The sequence below is a fragment of the Cryptomeria japonica genome, chromosome 8, assembly GCF_030272615.1.
Source record: "Cryptomeria japonica chromosome 8, Sugi_1.0, whole genome shotgun sequence".
Classification (NCBI taxonomy): Eukaryota; Viridiplantae; Streptophyta; class Pinopsida; order Cupressales; family Cupressaceae; genus Cryptomeria; species Cryptomeria japonica.
In genome coordinates, this window is record NC_081412.1 from 189243692 (window position 1) to 189256951 (window position 13260).

Sequence of the window (13260 nt, forward strand, 5' to 3'; positions counted from 1 at the left end):
TATTAAGTGGTTTCAAAGTCCCTGTATCTGAACCGGTGAGTATATTTTGTGACAACACAAGTGCAATTAATATTTCCAAGAATCCGATGTTGCATGCTAGAACCAAGCACTTCGAGCTCAAGTGTCATTTCTTGAGGGAGAAAGTTCTGAACAAAGAGGTTGTATTGGAACAAGTTTCCAGTAAGGAGCAGTTAGTAGACATTTTCACCAAGCCTCTAATGAAGGCTACATTTATCTATTTAAGAGGTGAATTAAGGGTGCTGCCCCTTCAAGAGGTGAACTAAAGGTATGTGCTCCACATCAGTCAGGTATAGCAGTGTCAAATCTTTTCAGGATTGATGTGTTGAAGGATGCTACTCCTCAGGGGGAGCAACATAGTGGAACATGGATGTTTGTGCCTCCACTTTGGCATTGTTGTCAAAGGGGAAGAAGATGTGAAGCCGAAAAGATATCTGCAGTATTGGCTACACATAATATGGAAGAGATTGGGAGAAGATATGAAGCGAAGAGATAGCTTTGTATATTTCCATGTATATTGCCATCAATGCCAAAGGGGGAGATTGTTGGCATATGTGCAGAGTTGGATGACATGATGATATTGTATGTTGTCATTGATGTCAATATGCCGAAGTATGAACCGGTATATTGAAGTAAGCGATCTGGCAAGTGAACCGGTATGATGGTACAAGTGAAGCGGTATGATGAAGTGTGAACCGGTATGATGTAATGAATCAGTATATGTAGAAAGTGAACTGGTATGTGAACCGGTATATGGAAAGTTTGTATCGGGGTTTCTGGTTGATGCATTCCAAGTTTGTGTGATTCAACCAACAACATCCTATGATGAGTTAGCATTGAAATGAAGAAGAGATCATGTTGCCACGTCGGCCTTGTGCACATGAAGAATCTTCTTGAGGATCTTGCATGAAGAAGGTTGATTCTATCCACCTCGAGAATGTGCAAAATCTCAATAAACGATGGAGAGCGCGTGATGGGTTATCAAATTCCAGAAGTGGCAAAGAACGGATGATGGAGAACACCTTGAGATTTGTTCAAGATTGTTTTACTCTATCCAATGTGATTAAATGGTCAAGATTGGACCGACTGTATTGATAACCTAGATGCTTAGGGTTTTAGGTTTATGCTACCGACCTAATTGTTGTCTATAAGGTCGATGATGATTTGCATTGTGAAGTTGTTGGCAAATGTTATGTGTGTATCCAAGTGAAGAGATACTTGACTCTTGCCAGACCGGAGTAGTGAGTAGAGATCTGTAGAGTGTGATTGCAGAAGTATAAGAACTGAAGTGGATCTGCCTTAGCATTGAGTGCTATTATCAGATCAATGTATTACCTATTGACGTCTAATCATTTCAACAGTTGGAAAATCCCTTTACCGGGTAGCTTTAATAGGATTTTTGTAAATCCTTTAACAGGGTGACTCAAAATAATTGAGTTCTTCAAATCCTCTTGCGAGGTAACCTTTAACAGGGTTCTAACCTTTAACCGGGTGATCCCTAGCAGGATCAGTTCCTAGCAGAAGCTGTTGTAAAAGTCCTTAACCGGACTAGGCTCCTAATAGAAAAAACTTCAGAAGAGTTCAAAGAACAACTTGTGGGTATTCATCCCCACCATGGTTTTTCCCAGTTGGGTTTCAATGTGAAAAATCAGTGTGTTATGTGTGATGCTTTTTCATGAGATGTCTTAGTGTTTTCTGTTAAGTGGTAAAGCATGCTGATCCAGTGGTCATTATATTTTTGATGATGTATTACTTGCTTGTGCATATGGGTGAAGTGGAAATGAGTTATTAGGTTTTGTGAAGATCTAAGTGTTACCAGTTTATATGTCTCACAGTCTCACTGTGTTTTACCGGTAGTGCCCTGATTTAGATCGGTGATGCTGTTTACCAGTTAGTGTAGTCTTTGTAGTCAAAGTGGTTTAAGAAAGTTTTTGTCTATATTGATTCACCCCCCCCCCCCTCTTAGTATCTGTTGAGTATTTATTGTTCATCATTATTCATCATTGCGCATGTGAAACTGCACACAATGGCTCATTCACACTACATACATATCCACCAATATACAAAATGAAATGTGTTACCCAAGTCGACTCAATCTGATCCAAAACCACCATGCAAACCCCAAAAAAATGTCTACATGCTTCCTTCATGTTGGCTTAACATCCTTGAACATGCAACCAATCACCAAAATCACTCTGCATGATCCACACAATGAACCTCCACACATTACTATAGATGAACACTATTCTAACCATAAAACCTGTCTATTAGATCTTCCAACTCATTCAAAACTCAACACCAGAGGCCATAATCTTGGAATAAGGCATATTACATGATCAAAATGCATCTTCAAGATCCACAACACCAAATACTCAACACAATTGAACCACCAACCAAATGCAGTACACACTACCAGGTGTCCTATTCTTCTTGCTGAACCTCACTAGACCTCAATCAAACTTTTGGTATGAATGAATTATGAACAACAAATTGGATATCTGACTCAAGTTGCCATCAATGACAACATATGATCACCAATTTAGTGTCTCTTTCCAATAGTATCCCCCTTTGGCATTGATGGTAACAGTGAAAATGAATAAGTGTTGGACCAAAACCAAAGTAATGTACACTGCAACAATAATCTAACTGTCGGACTTCCCAAAAATAAAGCCCTAAGATCAATGTTTTTCACTCATATACACTCCCCCTTTGACAATAATGGAAAAGGTAGAGTTCCAGAAACCAAAAAATTAAGCCAAAAATGCTATTCACATATGTACACATATTCCTTACATACTCACAAGAGTTTGAAGATGTTTGCATAAGAATTCTTCAATGTGTCCAAGTGGCTATCCCAACCCTTCTGTAGATTGTCCAACACCATTATGAATCCACTTGAGTATCCTTAAGAGAACTCAACATAATGTCCAACTTAGGAGTAATGAGACTCCTAGTTTCTCCAACTTTGCCAATTATTCTCTCCCGGTCATGTTTCAGACTTTTGATTTTCTCAAGTAATGATATTACCTAATTTTCATGACTTCTCAATGATATTGATAGGGGATCAATTGACTGAGATATGCATTCTATCTCATTCTCATGTACCTTAGACTTCTTCTCAACGTCTGTAGTGAACTTGGTTTGAGATAAGCATGATTTGTATAAGTTTCAACCTTCAAACATGCTAGAGGTGTCAAATTTTTGCTTCTAATGTTTCCATTTTGTGCCTAAGAGGTTTGGGGTTTTAAGATTTTTGAAGGGTTTTTGAAACTTCTGCTAATGTTATCTTCACATTCCCCAAACTCTATTATATTTCGCAGTTGACTCCTTGTAGCCGGTGTCAGAATTATAAGTTATCGGTTGAAGGGTCCTTGGTCATAGGTTGACTGGCCCTGCATGTTAGGCGTCCTTATCTGGCCAGTCACCTTAATACACTTGTATTATAACCTCATATTTTTCCCCTGATGCCTATCATAATGTTCAAAATGTCCTAGTATATACCTATACCATGACCCCTTTTACCCTTCATGGGACTCCATGTGCACAAAATTCACTTAAGTGTCAACCCTCATATCTCTGGTCGCACAAGATAGTGGGTTATTCTTTTTGGTGCTAAAGAATTCTACCCTACAACAGTCACAAGTCATGGTATCAGGACATGTGGGACAATGGGAAGTGTTACCGCTAATAGGAAGAGCTTCCCTCGTGTGACCTTCATGTTTGAAAAATTGCCCATGTAGGCTAAGAAATCAATTGGCAGAGGTACAAATATTTGCCCCACATGGTGTCATCTTGATTTAGTTGTAAGAATGACTGGGTCACCATGCAGGATAGCAAGAACTAAGGATTTGTGTTGAAGACCTTTCCCCACAGAGCTCATGGATTGTATTCATTGATGCTGCGGGCTAAGCATATAAGCAAGGAACGAGTGTCCCTGCTACCCCACATGACTCCAAGAAAAGGTGAAGTCATTTTTTACCTCATAGGGGTGCAAGAAGGAAAGAATAAGTGTTGCAGGTTAATCATCGAAGGAAATTGGGTAGTCCTCACCATCCCATGGGACTGTTAATAAATTTTTTACCAGGAATGAAGAAGGAGAATGTAGGAGCCCCATGTGGGGTAACGTGAAGAGTGAGGTTCCAGGGATCCTCCTACCCCACACAACTGAAAAGTGTTAATGAAGAGCGATGAGAGGAGGGAGATGATTGAATAAATGTGTTCTCCTCGCCATCCTATGGTAGCAACAAGGACCAATACTAATAGGCTCTTCACTAGAGTGTGATTCCCATGTGGGCTGACAGGAACAATGGTGATTGATGAAAGTCTATACCCTACAAGGATCATGGATGAAGAAAATAGGTGATGCAGGGAAGGGGTTGTTGGTTTAGTTAGTTGTCCCCGCTATCTCACAGAGATAGGAAGATCGATAGTCGATATTCCTTTGCAAACAAGAGTAGAAGAATATCCATGCAGGACAATAGGAAAAAAGGTGACCATGGAAGTTTTATACTCCACAGGGTCCAAACATAAAGAAGAAATATGGTGCGGGGGAAGACAACTAAGAAGTTCATTATTCCCCACCATCCGGTAATGATGAAGATAAGGATGGAAAAGCAAAGTAAATCAAGTTGAACAAAGTAGCCTACGGGACAACGAAAACACATGAAAGATGGACCAAGGGCTACCCCACAAGGGTAAATGAAACATGTGAGGTGTGACACGGGGTAAGAGGGATAGTTGTTCCTGCTATCCCACAAAAATGGATCATGGTATGAAGAACAAAGAACAATAGAACCTTTTGAAGGAGAAAAAAAGACACATCACGAGACAATGAGATGTATGGCGATGATAAGAAGGATTTTCCCTGCACGAGAATCATCTAATTCAGAAGCATGACATGGGATAATGAAGAAGAAGGGATGTAATTCTCCCAACTATCCTGTGAGAGATAAATTTGAAGAGATATTGAAGCTTTGAAATTTTAGAGTTTTCAAACGTGGCTGAAGATGATTTATTACCCGCCATGTCAGCACTCAAAGGAAAATCAAGGGGTGATCTCAACCATTCGTTTGAGCAATCAACAGTCAAATTCAAACTTTGGAGTCACCAACCCAAGATGCCATGCATGTATGAATTAATTGTGATCATTGTAAGTGCCATAAAAGTAAAATTCGAAGACATTTGCAGGCACACAACATTCAAAGAGAAACTAGAGTGATTTCAAGGTGATCAAAGAGCGAACCAGTGCATCTTGGGTGACCAAATTGTGCCCTAAATCTAGTAAGTGACTAGCTAAACAATATAGTTCCATTTTGTAAGTTGTGTCTTATTGTTCGAGAGGGTTTTTAGGATTAAAATTGTGGTAATTTCCCTAGTTGTGAGGGGAATTATGTCTATTTTAATTGTGTGTTTTTCACCACTTCAAAGCATTGAAAAAATGGCATCCTCCTCTGAAAGTGCTCCCACCTCATCTGCTACAAAGGCACAATGCATAGGGAGAAGCTCTTTTGTCCCTTAAATCACCCATGTTGTCCCGCTCACCACAATCCACCCTCTACAAGAAATTGCAAATGTGCCTACTACCAGCTCTACCCCTCCTGTTGCTACTAGTGTTGTCTCTGAAGCTGAACCAAGTGCTCCACTTAAGAGAACCCTCGTAAACCAAAAAGGAAGAGGGTAACCAAGACAACTGTGGTTTCAACTGAAGAGGAATTGTCGGATGACCCTATCCTTCCTCTAAAAACTAGGAAACCCACTCAAAAGAGGAGAAAGATAGCTGTAAAGCCCTTTGTTCAAGAACTCCACCCACTGAAGAGAAAAACCCATAAGGAGAGGCCTCAGAGCCTAAAAAGAGAAAAGACCCCACAAAGAAAGTCATACCCTAAGCTTATAAGAAGACAAAAAGGACTCCTGTAGAAGGAGAGCAAGCTCCTACTTAGCCTAAGCAATCTGTAGAAGTCTCTACTCCACTAGCTCCCTCAAAGACTATTGAGGAAATTGTAGAGGAGGTAGAGGAGAAAATTGAAGAGATGGAACAATGAAAGAAGAGAGAAGGTAGGAGTCTCTACTGGGACCTCCTTGAATTGTTCCATGGCTGTATTAGGATAACCAATGGACAAATGAGAGGGGGGGGGGGCTGAATCAACTATCAACAAATTATATTAATTAAACCAGTTTATAAACTTTAATTGAAGCACATAAACATTGAACACAAGAATAATAGAAACAGATACCAGTAAGCAATAAAACTTAAGAATGAAATAGAGAATTAACACAATGCAACCATACCACATAACACCATGATTTGTACATGGAAAACCTGGTAAAGGGAAAAACCACCCTGGGAAGCCTACCCATAGTTAGATAATACTTCTGCAGAAAGTATGTGATACAATAAGGGGCCTACACATGCAGGAAGACACATCACCTAGAGCGTACTGCTCATTACAAAGGAGTCTCATTGGCTATAGAGAGGTTATAACCACCTCAATATAATTGGACAACAATCCAGAAGAATGAACTGCTAGAGATAGCATCTACCATGCCTGATTACAATCCCGGTTAAGCTTAATACCAGAGGCCTTTGACCTCTTACTTAAACCCAATTCGATCACCTATGATTGACCAAATCTCCTTCGCATATGATATTTCATTCCATGACCATGACCATTGCCACCACGATCTACAATGAGATCTTACATCAATTTATACAAACCCTAAGGCCTAAACCAATTAGGTTGGCCACCTAAAAGATATTACAATATGATCATTACATACATCCATATTACAATGATATGCCATGTCGGATTTAGACCAAAACAACATTAACCAATCCATAAAACATCCTGATAATGTGTAGAGAACACGTTAACATGATACTGCTCCATAGCCTAGATAGGTACTAGACCTAAATAGATTCTCCACACCAAAGCGATGTCCCCAATCAGTCGAGGCACGATCAAGGATCACCTTCTGCATCCTGAATTCCATCTAGAAGCCGCACCAACACCAATTATGCATCCTGTCAAATATTCTCAGTAAAAGCTCCGCCGGTAAAACCTTAAACCCTTACCAATAACACTAGTTCTTCTACTGATAACCAAAGCATGTCTGCTAGTAACTAACCATAATAGCTAGTGTTGACATCAATGACAAAACATCAATGCAACACATAATCAATTCCTCCATATTGCCAAAAATATATCCCTTTAGCATTGATGGCAACACTAGATGTGAAAAAGAAAACATCTAAGTGCCAAGAAGTGCCAAAAATGTTTCATAGAAGATATAACATTGAGAAACTAAAAAATCCTAGCAACTCCCCCTTGTAAATGTTTGTTCAATTTACAATTCGATATTGATATACATGAGGAATAATCATCAAATAAAATAGCTTGAAGTTTTTCTTACTGGTTTAATCAATAGGATAAATGATTGAATGAGAGACTTCATTTATCTCTCATTCAATCATTTATCTTACCATAGCTACCATGCATTAACACTCCCTCTTAGCTAGGTAAGATAAATGAGAGCAGTGTATCAAGCATCATAATTTTAAATGATAGTTAGCATTCTTTAAACAATCTAACTTTCTAGGAAATCATATTACCTAATCACATGATATGAAGTATCACCTAAACACGTGATACAAAAGACCATCACATCAATCTTGTGATGACAGGATATCACCTTAGCATGTGATATCAATATGCCTAGGCACTAAATACTTAAGGATAATCATATGAGAAAATATTCCATTCTCATATTTATCCAAGTTGAGGTAGGTGCACTAACACTTCATATAAAGATCCAACATGATAACTGGTTTGTACATTATAAGATCGTCACCTTATAATGTCTCCATACAAGTGTTCATTATCTTGAGAGATCGTCACCTCTTAGATATGAACTCAGGGGATAAAATCCAGAAATTTACACATTAAACATCTTATTGATATGTAAATATCGATTACAAAGCAAATTACCTTTCTATCATACCTAAACCTTTTCTGAAGTGATCAACCTTCACTGTGGAAAGAGGTTTGGTCAGAATATCTTCCTTTTGATCCCCTATACAAACATATTCTATTTGAATAACTTTTTTGTCTACCATATCTCGCACATAGTGGCATGGGATCTCAATATGCTTGGATCTGTCATGAAACACTGGGTTAACTGAAAGTTTTATGCAGCTCTGATTGTCACAGTGTATAATAGTAGGTTTCATAGGTTCTCCAAACAACCCCACAAGTAACTTTCTAAGCCATACTGCCTCTCAAGCTTCCATAGAAGCTACAATGTATTATGCCTCGGTGGAGCTTTGTGCTACAGAGGACTGCTTCCTGCAAATCCAAGATATCATGGCTGAACCTAGACTAAAGCAGCACCCTAAGGTGCTTTTTTCTACCAGTTACACTTCCAGCCCAATCTGAATCTGTAAATCCATGTAGGTTTATGTCAACTTTCTCATATTTGAGACCAAGGTTTAGGGTACCTTGTAGGTATCTCATGATGTGTTTTACTACAAACAGGTGTATCTCCTTAGGTTCACACATGAACTGACTTAAGGCATTAACTACATAACAGATATCTGGCCTTGTATTCACCAAATACATCAAGGACCCAATCATCTATCTGTATTGAGTAGAGTCAGTGGGTTGTGACTCTGCTGCTGCTTCTTTAAGTTTATGTAAATTGGTTTGCATAGGAGAGGTCATGAGTCTACAGTTTAGCATTCTGAATCTCTTCAATATATCCAAGGTATACTTTCCTTAGTTTAGTATAATGTTGTCTGAATTCTTCCCTACTTCCAATCCTAGGAAGTAATGAAGGAGTCCTAAGTCCTTCATATCAAATTCTTTGGATAGATATTTCTTGCATTGATCTATAAGATGATCATTTCCTGTGATTAATAAGTCATCAACATATAAAATCAACATTAGCATATCACCTTTGTTTCTTTTGTAGTAGAGATTAGGATTTGCATCATTTTTAGAGAAGCCTAGTCCTGAGAGATAGGTGTCAATTCTTTCATACCAAGACCTAATAGCCTATTTAAGTCCATAAAGAGCTTTCTTGAGTCTGCACATATGAGACTCTACATCATGAATTTCAAACCCTTCAGGTTGCTCTAGATAGACTTCTTCTGAGATCTCACCATTTAGAAATGTTGTCTTAACATCCATTTGGTGTACCTTCCACCCCTTAGCTGCTGCAATGGCTAATACAACTCTTACTGATGTATATCTGGCAATAGGTGCAAAAGTTTCTTCATAATCTATTCCTTCTCTTTGAGAGAACCCTCTAGCTACAAACCTGGCCTTGTGTTTTTCAATACTACCATCTGCAACATGTTTGATCTTAAAAAACCATTTAGATGAAACAACTAATTTCTTAGTTGGCCTAGGAACAATCTCCCAAACATCATTTTTCATAATGGATTGATACTCTTCAGACATTGCATCCTTCCATACTTGATGTTCAAGAGACTCAGCTACATTGTTTGGTTCGGCTTAAGAGAGATCATTCATAAGGGCAACATAGCTAGTGAATTTGTTAGGCCTTTTGCTTTCCCTGAAGGTTCTTGGAGGAGCATCAAACTTCTGAGCTTCCGCTATAGTTTTGGTGGCTCATAGTGGTCTTTTCTTGAGGTTTTCTTTAGGTGGACTTTGAGTTTCACTTATAGTTTCCTCAGGATTCTCCCTTTGAAGCTGAGGAGTAGGATCTATATCTATGCTAGAGTTGGGGATATAGACTTCAGGGTCTAGAGAGCTTTGGGCTCTTTTGAAGGCTAATTCTTCTTCAAAGATCACATCTCTGCTTAGTTCAATATTCTTTTGACCAGGTATATTGATCCTGTAAGCCTTGGAGGTTTCATTATATCCTACAAGGATTCCCCTTTTCCCAGAAGGTTCTAGTTTTAATCTTTTCTCCTTAGGTACATGAATATAGACAGGGCATCCAAATATCCTAAGGTGGCTAATATCATGTTTTTATTTAGTTAAGACTTCCTTAGGGGTCTTATCTTCAAGATTAGAGTGGGGACATCTGTTTTGAATATATACAACAATGTTAGTTGCTTCTGCCCAAAGATTGATATTTAGATTTTGATCAAGAATCATAGCTTTGGCAACTTCAACTACTATCCTATTTTTCCTTTCAGCTATCCTATTTTGTTGGGGGTTATAAGGTATTGTTAACTCCCTCTTAATCCCTGAATTTTTACAAAACTCTTTAAATATTTCTGATGTGTATTCCCCTCCATTATCAGTTCTCAGGGTTTTAATTTTATTTCCTGAGTAGTTCTCTGTTAGTAATTTGAATTCTTTAAAACTATTAAGGATCTCTTCTGATTCTTTACATTTCAGAAAGTAGATCCAAGTTTTCAAAGTAGTCATCAACAAATATTACATAATACAGAAATCCCCCCAATGAAGGCATGGACATAGGTCCACATACATCAGAATGAACTAACTCTAAAATTTTACTTGTTTTCGTAGTACTATTCTAAAAAGCACCCTTAGTATTTTTACCTAGGGCACATCCTGTGCATGCCCCTGAATAATATTGCTTTAACTTGGGTAGACTTGTGACAAGGTCTCCCATTGATGATAAAGCTCTAAAATTTAGGTGGCCTAGTCTTCTATGCCAGATTTCATTGGCATATGTGGTCTCATGAATTAGGGCTAAGTTGGGCTCTGTACATAGCTCATACAAATAGCCTTGTCTTTGACCAATTGTTTTAGCCTTCTTGATGGATGAGTTATTTGGCCAAGCCAATACTTTGTTGTCCATGAAGGTTACTCTGTATCCATTGTCCTCCAGTGCTGATATTGAGAGTAGATTTCTCTTAATGCCTGGAACATATAGCACTCCTCTAAGTTGTAATGATACACCTGACTTTAGTTTGATGGTGTAGGTTCCAACTCCTTTGACAGGGTGTGTAGAGTCATGTCTGATAGTTACTTCCTCATCATTTTCCTCTTTCATTGAGTCTAGTACTTCTCTGAATCCTGTGATGTGTCTGGATGAGCCACTATCGATCACCCAGGAGTTCACTTTATTTGATGCTTGATTTGTGAGTGCTGAATAGAGTACATACTTCTCAGAGTCCTCTTCTCTTTTGGATTTTCCTGTTTTGGCAAATGTGGCCTGTTTAGCTCTTTCTGGACATTTGGCAACATAGTGCCCAAATTTGTCACATCTGTAACACTGAATCTGAGAGAGGTCCCTTTTGAAGGAGTTCTTGCCGTGACGACCTTTTCTCTTCCTGAATTGCTTCTGCTTGCCTTTTTTATTTGTGTTCATATAAATAACTTGGAGATCTTCATCTATATTGTTTTGTTTGATCCCTTTCTTATTTTGCCTTGATTCCTCTTGGAGACAGTTAGCCTTTAGCCTATCAAATTTTGGGAAGTTATCCCTTGCACTAATGCCTTGGACGAATGTTTCCCATATGCTAGGCAACCCATCTAGAGCAATGAGGGTTAATTCTTTGCTTTGGATCTCATATCCAAGGGTTGCCAGTTCATCCCTCAGGGCAGATATTTGCATGAAGTAGGCATTGACTGATTCTCCTTTTATCATGGCTATGTGATTATTTCTCTTTTTAGAGCCAAGGTTCTACAGGCATTAGATATCTCAAAAGCGTCTTCAAGTGCTTTGAACATGTTGAAGGTTGTTTCATGTTTCCTTATAATGGGCATAATGTTGTTCCTTACCCCATCAACTATGATTTTGATAGCCTTATCATTTCCTTCTCTCCAAATTGCTTTGTCAGGTTCAGTCTCAGGTTCTTCAGTTTCTGTCTTTACAAATGATTCGACTTTATTTTATTTTAGAATCATTTGAATTCTAAATTTCCATGCGGAGAAGTCATCATGTCCTATGAGTTTGTCTTCAAATCTGATAGCGCTAGCCATTCATGGGATTGTGATGTTGAATATATGCTTGATTTGAATTTTACGTAAAATTGAATAGCCTTAGGTTCGATTTAACTATATCTCTGATACCATGTAAATGCTTGTTCAATTTACAATTCAATATGTAAGATGTATTCTAATTTTATTCTTTATATATGTATGTATTTTATCTCAATTATGATTCTGACTATCTTGTTTGTTTGATAGGTAAGAGGAGTATTTATTGATTTCGATATCCTCTCTCTCAAATGCCAAATGATATATATATATATATGAGAGGGGAGGATCAAGCAGTGCCTTGACCGGTCATGTCTTATGGACATGACTGATCAAGACACTACTTGATCACACCCTTTGGTATATAATATCAACCAGTGTTAAACATATTTGTTAGCCCGATATTAATCGGAGTTTACATAGCATATAACATATTTACCAACCTGATATTAATCGGGACTCACGTAATCATATTAGCATATTAACCGATATTCCAATCGGTATTAATGATGGTGTTTGGCATTGCAAATTAACCAAAGTGGATCAGTGTCTATGTTAACCGATACCGATCACTAACTAAGGATTATAATCATTAACCAGTGTATTACTATGCCACCTGATAGCAATGTAATAATCTCTTGTTGAGAACACATCCGATATAGATCGAGATAGATGGTTAATATCGTTGATTACCAATATGCCATGATATGATTATCGATATTGATATACATGAGGAATAATCATCAAATCAAATAGCTTGAATTTTTTCTTACTGGTTTAATCTATAGGATAAATGATTGAATAAGAGACTTCATTTATCTCTCATTCAATCATTTATCTTATCATAGCTACCATGCATTAACACTCCTGAGAAGTGCAGTCCAATCTGAGATTGATCTGAATTTTTTACATATAACTCTCCCCCTTTGACATCAATGCCAAAGATATGACATAGATATCAAAATTCTATGAATCTCAAAGCTGACTACTCCCCCTGAGTAGTAGCACCACTACATCAACCCAGAGCAAAGGATAAAGCTGATGATGCATACCAGACCAATGGTCTCCTCCATCAATTAAGTTTCTACCGGAGGGGTAGATACCCCTAACCTGTCTCTCAAATACTTAAATGATTCGTTAGACATCAGTTTAGTAAATATATATGCAATCTTCTCTTTAGTGTTCACATAAACCAATTTGACTTCCTTTTCTTCCACCTTGTCCTTTAAAAAGTAATATTTTATTGATATGTGCTTAGTCATAGAGTGAAATATCGGATTCTTAGACATGTTAATAGCTGCAGAGTTATCGCAATAGATAACTA